We start from the raw sequence: 12,977 nt of genomic DNA, 5'->3' as shown, positions 1-12,977 counted from the left end.
ATTGTGCTGTGTGGGCATCCTCTGTTGTTCAATGAATGTCCATTTAGTTGTAGTTCATAGGGGGAAATGTAAAGGGAACAGCTCACTCTGCCATGTTGCTGACATCACTCTCACAAGCATACATACTTGAATACGTTGTTTTTACTATTTTGAAAAAAACTATTATCTGTTAGATCAGTTAAGAATAAGAAAAATAAAAGCTTTTATTTGAACTTCCCTTATAGCTGCTCTTCCTTTCTTTTATTCATTTTGTTTGTTCTTCATTGTTTTGTTTTAAAAATAGTAAGTGAGGAGAGCAACAAAACCAGAGTTAATCTGTTATTAGTGATTGACTGCATTGAGTAAATTCGGGGAGTCTGGATTTTGGAGAACTTTGCTTTGGTGGGTAATATATTTTTATTCTGTCTTGAGGGCAAGATACTCATTGAAGTTTTCGCAAGGAGATAATATATTAAAATTAGTGTTTGCTCTTCTTTCCTTTATGTACACTCAAGTTTCTGACTTTTGTTACTTTCATCTCTCTGAAGATCTTCTTTTACATTTCTTGCAAGGCAAGTCTACAGGCAATAAATTCTCTCAATTTTTGTTTGCCTGAGAAATTTGTTATTTCTCCTCCACATTTGAAGAATATTTTTGCAGGGGACAGAATTCTAGGTTGGTGGATTTTTTTCTCAACACTTTAGATATTTCACTCTACTTTGTTTGTTTTTGGTGACCTAGATAGGTGTGCAGAATACTAGTCAGGTGTTTTATAAGATTTCCCTCACTCAGTATATATCTGATTTTTTTCTCACCATTGGATATGCGTGATGGGTTTTGGGGAAGAAGACCACATAGGTAAATTGCCATTTCATAACATCATATTCTATTAACCACATGGTAGGGCTGAGATAGTCTTTGTTAACTTCCTCCACTCCAAATTACTCTTTTGCTCTCCCTTCCCATGCTGTGCTTTTGGAAGGAAGTCATATGCACAGCACACATATAAGGAAAGAGAGTTATGTCTCCATGCCCTTAAAGGTAGAGTATTTACATAAATTATTTGGAATTCATTTTCACATGAGTTTTTTATTCTGTAGTTATTAATTCAGTTATTTATAGCAATATAGGCTTATGGATATTTATTGTCTACTGTGGGTTATAAATTAATACTACTTTGATTCAATTTTCCAATTTGATTCAAATCAATACTAGGGGCTCTTTCATTTAGCTCCTGTGTCCCAGTGATATACCCCACCATTGGGGATTTTCTTAAATTCATTTTTTGAGCACATCCTTATTTATTAGATCTACAAGCTGCTCCAGGCTCATCTTGTATATTTCCTGCCCTAGGTCTGCATCGACCATTTCTCCAACGGGCTCTATTTCCTTTTATTAAAGGAAGGCTAGAGAAACCAAGCTGTTGACATAAAGTGTGCTCTTTGCTATTGGAGTATCCTTGCTTCTAGGCCCTCTCAGCTGACAGATAAGGGAATCAACACGTTTCAGTTAGCTCAGGCATGCACACATGAATACTTCTATATTTAACCATCTCTTTCTATATGAAGTTAAACATGAGTTTATACTGATGTCTTCAACTTTAATCCATTAGCACGTGGATCTTTCTAGCATTGTCCACTTGTTCGGTTACCTCCCACTCCAAGAGTGAGACACTTAACTCTCATCATCAGCCATCGATTTCTTTATTTTGTCAGTTGCCATATACCTATATAATGGTGTAAGAGTTGTTAACATGTATCCGTTGGGGAAACTTTATCAGCTAGATCACAGTGCTTACGTATAGTTCCTCTACCTTTAATCATACAGGCTCACTCATTTCCAGAGTTACTTAAGTCAGCACCTTTCACCCCTACCCCCTTCAGTAAGGTACTTTCATATATTTGTAATACAGCTATTATTCTCTTGTCATGTTCTACATTCCCTCCTAACATTTCCTGATCTTGAAATGATTTTCTTTTAAATTTTCACACTTTAAGACTAACTATTTGTGCTGTCAAGTTCTATGGGCTTGGATCAGTGCCTAGTGTCATGTATGCACCACTGAAATTTATGGAAAGTTTCACCATCTTACAACTTTCCCTGTACACTTATTTAACCCTATCACTTCCTCCTAAACCCAAGGCCAGCACTGATCTGTTTACTTTCTTTATAATTTTGCCTTTTAGCAAATGTCATATGCAGTCAGTTCTTGTTTTTCATGGTAACGTTCTACAAAATCACTGCAACCATTGAGTTAGTGAACACTGAACTGCTGCTTCTAGGGGAAAATCAGGGTTAGGTTCTTGTGAGCCTCTGGTCATAACATTTTTGTCACCCAATCTATACATAACCTTGTTGTATGTGTGTTTCAGTTTATAAAGATATCTTATTAAGTGTATATCGTTGATTGATTAACATTGAACTCGCAGGTAATGGCACTGTAACTCATGTTTGAGTAAACCTAACAGATGTGCGTTTTCTGCAAGACACGCCACAGCCTTCTTGAACTTAAGAACACCAATCAGCGCTACATTTGGGGGCCGTTTTAAATAGTGAAATCATGAATAAAAAGCACACAAATGCAAGAATAATAGACTGTGGATAGGATTCTTGTTACAATTTGAAAGCTAAAACAAGAAAGCAGAGTGTGGCCTTGTCTGACATGCACTGGGGACATACGTGTCAAACGACTAAGTCTTTCATTGCATGTGCACGTAAGTTTGAATAACTGCAAAATCACCTCAGGTATTAATTTTGGAGTTAAAAATGAATTTTAGCACAGAGGTGAATTCGTAAGTAAGGAATCTTCAAGTAATAAGGATCACCTGTAATTAGAATCATACAGTATGTAGCTTTTCAGACTCCCTTCTTTTACTTAGCAGTATGCATTTAAGATTCTTTAATTCATCCATGCTTTTTAATGGCTTGAGAGCTCATTTTTTTAATCGCTGAATAACATTCCTTTGAATGAATGCACCACAGTTTGTTTATTTGTTTAACTATTAAAAGACATTTTTGTTGTTTTCAGTTTGGGCTATTGTATATAAAGCTGCTATAAATAATCATGTGCAGGTTTTTCTGTGCACATAAGTTTTCACATCAGTTGGGTAAATTCCTAGGAGCATAATTGCTGCATCATATGCTAAGACTGTTTAGAATTGTATGTGATGGTTAAAATTTGTGTGTCAACTTGGATAGACTACTGTGCTCAGGTTTTTGATCAAACAGTGATATTGATGTTGTTGTGAAGGTATTTTGTGGATGTGATTGACATCTGCAATCACTTGACTTTAAGTAAAGAGGATAAACCTTGAAAATATGGGTGGGCCTCATCCAATCAGTTGACGATATTAAGAGCAAAAACTGAGTCTTCAGCCTCCTAGCCTGCCTACAGATTTCAGACTTGCCAGACCCCAGAATAGTGTGAACAAATTCCTTAAAGTAAACCTCATAATTCATATACAAATGCAGACACACACCCCCTGTTGGTTCTGCTTCTCTGGAGAACGCTGTATGAAATAGTAAGAAACTATCAAGCTATCTTCCCAAACGGCTGTACCATTTTGCATCATCACTAGCAGTGACTGAGACTTTCTCTTGTTCTTCGTTACACCAGCAGTTGGAACTGTTGTTTATTTTTAAATTTTAGCAATTTTATTAGGAGTGTAGTGGTATCTCATTATTGTTTTAATTTGCAAGTCCCGAATGATAACATAACATTAGCCTCCCTTTATGTGCCTATTTGTCACCTGTATCTTCTTCGATGACGTATCTTTACATCATTTGTCCACTTATTAATTGGGCAATCGTTCTTGTTGTTGAGTTTTAAGATATCTTTGCCTATTTTTGGTGCAACTCCTTTATCAGACATGGATTTTGAAAATATTTTCACCCAATATGTGGTTTTTCTTTTTATTCACTTAACAGTTTCTTCCACGGAGCAGACTTTTTAAATTTTATAAAGTCTAACAACATTTTTTCCTTTAATTCATTGTGATTTTAGTGTTGTATCTAAAAACTTATTATTAAACCCAAAGTCATCTAGTTTTTGTCCTACATTTTCTGCAATATAGGTTATAGGATAGTGTTTTATATTTTAGTCTATGACATAATTTTTTAAAAAGTTGTGAAATCTCTAACTAGAATCTTAGTTTTGTTGATTTTTGTATTAATTTTCTATCTTCAATTTCATAGATTTCTCCTCTAATTCTTATTGTTTTCTTCTACTTTAAAGTTAGTTTGCTCTCCTTACCCTAGTTTTCTAATGGAGAATGTTAGATTAGTGATTTAAATCTTTCTTTTTTTCTTTCTTTCTTTTGTTTTTTGGCTTGAGGGAGTTTCGCCCTGAGCTAACATCTGTGTCAATCTTCCTCCACTTTAAATGTGGGTGGCTGCCACAGCATGACTGACTTGTGGAGTAGGTCCACACCCAGGATCTGAACCTGCAAACCTGGGCCACTGAAGTGGACTGTGTCAATTTAACCACCTCACCTTGGGGACGGCCCCTGTTCTTTTCTAACATCTACATTCCCTGCTGCAAAGTTTCCTCTTAGCACTGCCTTCAAAGCATTCTATGTTATTTTATAAATTGTATTTTCACTTAGCTCAAAATATTTTAAAATTTCTCTCAAGACGTTTTTGACTCACATTTTCTTTAGAAATGTTTTGCTTAGTTTCTAAATATTTCAGGATTTTCTAGCTATCTTTCTGTTACTGATTTCTAAGTTAATCCTATTGGGATCTAAGAATATAGTTTGTATGATTTCTCTTCTTTTAAATTTGTTAAGCTGTGTTTTGTGGCCCAGAATGTGATATATCTTGGTCAGTGTTCCATGCAATCTTGAAAATCATACATATTCTGCTGCTGTTGGATGAATTCTTCTATAAATGCCAATTAGGTCACATTGATTAATGATGCTGTCCAAGTAAACTATATTTCTTACTTATTTTTCGCCTGCTTGAACTATCAATTACAGACATAGACGTGTTGAAGCATCAACCATAATAGTGGATTTATCTGTCTCTCCTTGTTGTTCTATCAGTTTTACCACATGTATTTTGATGTTCTCTTGTTTGGTGTGTACACAGTCCGTGTTGTTATGCCCTTCTGGAGAACTGATCCCTTTTTGTAAAGACACATTTTATCCCTGAAAATCCTCTTTGTCTGAACTGAATGTCCTTATTCCTGGTTTCTTCTGATTAGCGTTAGCATGATTACCTTCTCTGTCTCTCCCAGGGAGAGCATGTGAAGACACAGTGAGACGACAGCCATACCTACAAGGCAGGGAAAGGGGCCTCAGGAGAATCCACCCCTGCAGACACCTTGATCTTGGACTTCTAGCCTCCAGAACTGTGCAAAATTAAGTTTCTGTTTTTTAAGCTACCCTGTCTGTGGTATTTGTTACATCAGTCCTGGCAAACTATAATACATATAATATTATTATTTTAAATATTATGGACCTCTTTAGGATGTAAATTCAAATTAATAACCAAACTTAAAATTATTGGTAATATTTGTCTTTATTTTTAATAATGTTCTTGCTGAAAAATTTATAAAATTATTTTATCTAACTTTTGACCTTTTACAAGGTTTTATTTTTAATTTATCACACTAGAAGTCATTTATCACAGCCCAGGTAATTTTTAGGTAAGACATGGAGTACATAATTTTTCTGTGTTGTTTTTCTAAGGAGATCTTTCTGCTGAATTCTTAAATAAATTACGTCTTGTGTCTGAAATCATTTAGGGTTTATACTGAAGCTACCCCAATTTTATAGCTAGTTTGTTTACTCTTCTTTCACTGTAAGAATAATTACAAGCTTTTCTCCTCATGTCTTGTAATTTAAAGATTATGGTAGAAATTATTCATAAGTGGGAATTTTTTCTTATCATTGTACTTATTATGGACTCTCTTCAGTGCAGAAAAAAATGTCATATTACATGCTTGTTCGTAGGTCACAGCGTCTGTTCCGTATGCAGTGTCCTTTTCAAGAACAGTAATTGTCTCTCTGTTGATATATTGCATCTCTGTCTTCCCTGTACTTCACTTTCTCTCACATTGTCCTGTTTCCTTTATGTTTGCCATCTGAAATTTTTTCAAACTGGTTCACATAGGCCACCAGTGCCCTTTATGAATCCAATATTTTCTTAATCCTGTTTTTGTGATCATTTCTAAAACTTTACCCACCTTGTTTATCCCTTCTTTTTGCCTGTTTATTCTGAAAAATGATCTTATTTGCCTTTTTTTCCATTGAAGCATGATCTGAATGCTACATATTTCTAAATTCTAAAATTTATCATTAGATTATTTTAAAAACTATGTCATTTATTTTGGTATTCTAAGCCCTATTCTCATTTTTTTGTTCTGTGTTACAAGGGTCCCTCTCTATATTTTTCTTTGTTGTTTAGATATTTGATTAAATGATGTAAGATTCTAAATTGAGCCTACTAGAAGGGAAATATTTTAAATTAGAAGACTCCTTAAAAAATGGAACAAGGAAGATTGACAAACGAGGGTCTATCCATAGCAAGGTCACTACATTTTGAAGTAACTATTATTTATGTGCTATGAGGAGTTATTATAAATCTGACACTTGTTTAGTTGAAAGAAGAAAGAAGAGGTTGAAAGATGTAGCTGTCCAAATGTTGGTAGGGCTGTGGTTAGGAAAAATAAGATTTTTTTCAGGATGCAGCAAAGTGCAGACTTCATCTCAAAGTACAAGAAAACCGTGTTAACAAAAAGATCTAATGTACATTGTTTAAATTACTGAGTGAGTTAGTTCCCTATCACAGGTGTTCAAATACAGGCAAAATGGCTGATTGCCAAAGTGTCTTTTCAAACAGATTCCTTATTTTCATGGATATTTGACTAGATGATTTTTTTTTCTGCTATGAGATTGTATGTAAAAATCAAAAGGAAACATTAAGCAAAACTTGATTTTGCAATTTATGTGGGCTTACTATTTGAAAAGAGAGGCGTTTAAAATTTATTTTCCTTTGTTTAAAAACCCACACTTCCAAAATACTTGAGTTTGAGCCTAATGATACAGGTGATGAATGCAAATTGGATTCTAAAGTTATTATGCTTTCCAGTCCAATAATCGTAAACAGGTTTAGCAACTTTCCTTTTTCTCTAGGTCAAAGTAAACTATATTTAAGTCAGTTATTTAGAAGTAAAAGGCATGCATAAAGAATATACATAAAGGAAAATAATGTCCTAAAAATTGTAATTTCATTTATTAGGCAGAGGTGGAACATTTTGTGTGAGCAACATGTGTAGCTATCAGGATATTTATCAAAGGATTAACTGTGCTTTTCCTTGTTTTTCAATCATCTCTTTCTGGTACGTGATTTTTAAATTGCTGCCTAAATTTCTAATCAAACCTAATATGTTATCCCCTCTTTAAATTATAATATTGCTACCAATTTTCCAGGATAAGAAGTCTAATGTTTATTTTAATGACTTATTTAAAGTAAATAAAATTTATACATCTCAATGAGCTAATTATTAGCATGGTCTAGGTAACTTCTCAATTTAGAAAGCGTTCATGCGAAGTATCTCACTTGAGCTTATCCTCTGAGCTGTTACATCTAGATGCCTCAGAAGAATTTTCCTTTTAAGTCAGTACCACAAGAGGCATTTAAGCTGTCCTAATGAATAAAAAGAAGCTCCCCTCCTTCCTCTATTTCTACATGTATATGATTTCAAAAACTTAATCGATGCTCTCATTATCCTGTGTCTGCATGTAATAAAGGCTACCCACACAATTTTCCACAGAAAATTACAAACCTTTGATTAGACTGAAGCTAAATCTACATTGTTCGCCTTTGTGGGTAATTAAGACTACATTTGAACATATGTGTGGGGTTTTCACTTAGCTTTAACCATATGTATATTTGTGTCCATTTTTATTTCTTAAATAGTGAATTAAATTTACAGTGCTGTTCAGTATAAATGCAAATACAAAATGTGATTCAATTTGATTAGCTGCAGTTTCACATATTTCCAAATAGAACCACTAAACATATTTTATTAGTTGTTAAAGTTATTTGTTTATTTATTTATTTGCTGAGGAAGATTGGCCCCTGAACTAACATCTGTTGCCAATCTTCCTCTTTTTGCTCGAGGAAGATTGTTACTGAGCTAACATCCGTGCCAATCTTCTTCTTTTTGTATGTGGGATGCCACCACAGCATGGCTGATGAGCAGTGTGTAGGTCCACATCCATGATCTGAACCAGGGAGCCCCCAGTCACCAAACCAGAGCACATGAACCATTACGCCACCAGGCCAGACCTGTTATTAAAGTTATTTGGACACAAAACATTCAGAAGGAGGACATTTTAGATTTGATTATGCAGTTAGCCCATGGCCACTTATCCAGGAGTCTCAGTGCTGCACCAGAGAAAATGCTAGCATCTGAAGCATAGTAAGCACTTAAATATCTCTTTACAAATAAACCAGAATGAGGAAAATAAATAAATTCTGTACACTGATATTCCACTTTTTCTCGTAGGATCGTCCTTCAAGTCCTCAATTACACCTTACATACCATTAGTGGGAAATTAATCTAACAGATTTAAATAACAAGCACTGGGGGCCTCAGGAGTTTAGGAAGAACATAAATTATAAAGGACCTACTTGGTCAAGGTCTCAAAATGGAGTTTGACCACATGCAGACACATAGCAGCCCTGAGGAGTAGAAGATGATATGGTTGAAAGAGGTAGAGAGTCTGCAATAGTTCCTGATAATCATAAAAGCTTGGCATCATGGAGTGGGAGGTGGGGTGGCATTATAAAGAGTCCTATATGTCACTAGATCTCCAGATTATTTCACTAGACAAACGCTTGAATTTAACAAATAATGTATATCAAGCTATATTAAAGTTTAACATACTATGTTTCTGAATATAGCAAGTTGTAAAAATATATCCTTAAAAATACTTTAAAATATTTGCAAGAGATGCATATAGGTCCTTTGCTTTTGAAATTTTCATATGGAAACCCTTAATTTTTCAACAACGCTAGGCATGGTGGATGTGCGCATTTTATCACCTGTGAAATGTTCTTTATCCTTCTTTTCCCAGTGTTCGAGAAAAGCAGTGTCGCTCATAAATAAGCACTAGTGATGAAGTAAGGACATAGCAGATGCTCTCCATTTACTATTCTCCCCTCCTTCTTCGGATATAAATTTATTTTGGCTTTGGGGGGTTCCGCTAATGTTCATGATTTCATACTCATTAAATAAGCCAGAAGATATCATTTTTTAAATATTTATTCTTTTTTGAAGCCTGGGCACTTGAGATATGTCTTATAAGCAAACTGAGTTTTTGCTTCTGCACTGCTGTACATGATGTCTTTGTACACATATTTCCAATAAATATCAATTTCCACATGGTTTTATATTAGTATTTGGATAAATGTTTTTCATTTTGGAAACGTTTGTTGAGTATAGTTTTTGTGCCATAAAATTCACCCATGTTAATTGGAAATGTCAATGATTTTGATACATGTAGATGGTCATTTTGGTGTCATCAAAAGCCAGTTTTGGAACAAATCCCTACTCCCAAATTCCTTCATGCCTGTTGTGATCAATCACTGATCCCAGTCATAGCCCCGAGCTATTACAATCTTGCTGTGTGTGCATGGTGTATTTTGCCTTTTCTAGAAGTCTTACACAAATAAAATTTTATAGTATGTAGTCTTTTGTATCTGGATTTTTTTCCTTAACATTATGTTCTTGAGATCCCTTCCTGTTTTTGTGTGCGTTGATACTTAGTTCAAAATTACTTGTGAGTACCGTATACACATCCTACTTTGTTCATTCACCAGTTGAAACACATTTTGTTTGTTACAATTTTGAACTATTATGAATAATGTTGCTATGACCATTCACATCCAGGTGTTTCTGTGGACACATGTTTTCATTTCTCTTGGATCTACTCCTTGGAGAGGAATTGCCAGGTTCTAGGTAAGTGTATGTTTTGGTTTAAATGCATGCACACACACACACACACACACATTGCACACATCGACTGCCAAACTATTTTTTAAAGTTTCTGGAACATTTTACATCCCCATTAGCAATCTGAGAAGTCTAGTTTTTCCATATCCTCCCTGACACATGGCAAAATCCATCTTCTTTATTTTAGCTGTTTTAGTGGGCATGCAGTGGTATCACACTGTGGTTTTATTTTCCATTTTCCAGATGACTAATGCTTTGGAACATCTTTTTATGTTCTTATTGCCCTTTGAGCATCTCTTTTACTTATGTGTCAAGTTAAATCATTTGCCCATTTATCTATTAAGTTGTTTGTCTCATTATTGAGTTGTAAGAATTCTTTGTATATTTTCAATACAAGTACTTTATGAGATTTATATTTTGAGAACATTTCCTCCCAAGCTGTGGCTTGCATTTTCATTTTCCTAATGGTGTCTTTTGAAGATCAAACATTGTTAATTTTGACAAAGTACAATTTATCAAGATTTCCCTTTTATAGTCCCAGCTTTTGTTTCTATCTAAGAAAGTTGTGTCTTGCCTCAAAAGACAAAAATATTTCCTCCATGTTTTGTTTTAGAAGTTTTATATTTTTAATTATTACATTTATGGCTGTGATGTATTATGAGGTAACTATTGTGCATATAGTGTGGGAAGAGTTAAGATTTTTTTTTGGCATTTGTGTAACCAATCATTCAACCACCACTTATTAAATGTTATATTTTCCCTATTGAACTTCTTTGGCATCTTTGTGGAAAATCAATTGACAATATGTCTTTGGGTCAATATGTGACTCTCGGGTATGTTCCATTTATCTATGTGTCTTTCCTTATACTAATACCACACTGTCTTGATTACTACACAGCCTCAAAGCTTTGTAGTACCTTTTGAAATCATGTAATTTAAGTTTTCCAACTTTGTACTACTTTCCCAAAATTGTTTTGGTTACTGTAGCTACTTTGGATTTCCATATAAATAACAAAATCACTTTGTCACTTTCTCAATGAAATTCAAGATTTTGATAGGGAATATTTTTAATCTATATATAAATTTAGGAAAAATTGCCTTCTTAACAAGACCGAGTATCCTGGCACGTGAAAAGGCTATAAGTCACCACTTACTTAGACCTTCTTTACTTTCTCTTTAGTGATGTTTTAAAATTTTTAGTGTACATGCATTGCACGTCTTTTGTTAATTTTTTATTATTTATTTTTTCTTGCTTTTGTAAATAGAACTTTTTTGTAAAATTTTTATTATTAGATTGTTTGATAAAAGTATATGAAAATATAATTGATTTTTGCCTATTAGTTTGTATCCTGTGACTTTGCTAAATTCTCTTATTAATTTCAGTAGCTCTTCCGTTGAGTCTTTAGGATTTTCTACACACGACATCAAATCAGCTGTCAATAAAGCCAGTTTTGCTTTCTCTTTTCCAATTACATGACTTTTATTTCTTTTCCTTGCTTATTATTGGCTAGATCCTTCACTCCAGTGCTGAAAGCCAGTGTGAAAGCAGATCTCCTTGCCTTGTTTCTGCTCTTAGCTTTCTACTGGGAGCCATAAAGTTTACAATATCTATTTTTAACTTATCATAACCTATTTCTTGATATTATTGACATTATGGTTAAAAAACAGCAACTTTTCCTCAGGATAGCTCCATTTCCTTGCCCTGTTCTTTCTGCTGATGTGTGTGTGTATGTCTGTGTACACACTTTGCTTTAAACAGTCAGATGGATTTTAGGAAGTCAAGAGGAAAATAAAATAAGACGTGTATTTTATAGTTTGCCTCATGTTTACCATTTCTAGCATTCTATTTCTTCCTCTCCAGCTAAGTTACAAATCTAGTGTCATTTCCCTTCAGTCCGAGGGACTTTCTTTACTATTTCTTGTATGACAGTTCTCCTAGAGGTGCATTCTATCAGTTTATTTTTTTGATTAAGGTAAAATTGGTATATAATATTGTATAAGTTTCAGGTGTAGTTTGTTATTTTTTAAAATCAAGAACTGTCTTTATTTTACTTTTGTTTTTGAAAGATAATTTTGCCTAATGCAGAATTCTTGGTTGGCAGTTGGTGTTATTGTGTGTGTGTGTGTGTGTGAGTGTGCATCACTTTCAACTTATTTCTACTACCTTCTGTTCCCTATTGTTTGTGATGAGAAATTAACCATTAATAAATGGTTGCTCCCTGTGTGTCTGGTGCCGTTCTTCTCTTGCTGCTTTTAAGATTTCAATTTGGTCTTACTGTCAGTAGTTCAATTATGGTGTGTCTACACCTAATTTTCTTTGTTTTCATACTTAATGAATTCTATTGAGCTTATTGGATTTGTAAATTAAAATTTTTATCAGAATTTTCGAAGTTTTCATCTGTTATTTTTTCCAACATATAGTTTTGCTTCTTTCTCCCTCTCGTTCTGGGACAGTTGCTCATGTGTTGGATTGCATTATATTGCTCCATGGTTTCTGTGTCTCCATTCATTTTTATTCTAACCGTTGTTTCTCTCTGATTTTGTATTAAATAATTACTACTAATATATCTTCAAATTCAATGATTTTTTCCTTTGGCCATCTCCAAAATACTGTTTAACATATGTAATTAAGTTTTCATTTTAATTATTATACGTTTTTCCTCTAGAATATTTTTGCATCATTCTGAGTATGTTTCCATCGGTATTAAAATATTTTTTCTTTAATAATTTAAAATAGTTGCTTTAAAGTATTTGTGTGCTCAATTCAACATGTGCATGCATTGAGTCAGTTCCTACTGACTGCTTCTTTTTTTCCTGAATATGGATAATGATGTAATAATCTTTTGGCTTTTCTAGTACTTTTTGGTTGAAAACTATATATTGTAGGATATATTCTGTAGAGAGTCTGCCCTCTTTTTTTTTTTTTTTTTTAAGGTTATGGGTCTTTTGTTTTCCTGGTCTCAAATGGCAGTCTGTCTCCCTTACCCTGTGTGGTCACTGGTGTCACTATGCAATATTTTTTTTAAGCCTGGCT

The sequence above is a fragment of the Equus asinus genome, chromosome 1 (assembly GCF_041296235.1).
Source record: "Equus asinus isolate D_3611 breed Donkey chromosome 1, EquAss-T2T_v2, whole genome shotgun sequence".
Classification (NCBI taxonomy): domain Eukaryota; kingdom Metazoa; phylum Chordata; class Mammalia; order Perissodactyla; family Equidae; genus Equus; species Equus asinus.
The sequence above is the reverse complement of the archived record's forward strand: the minus strand, read 5'-3'. Positions refer to the sequence as shown.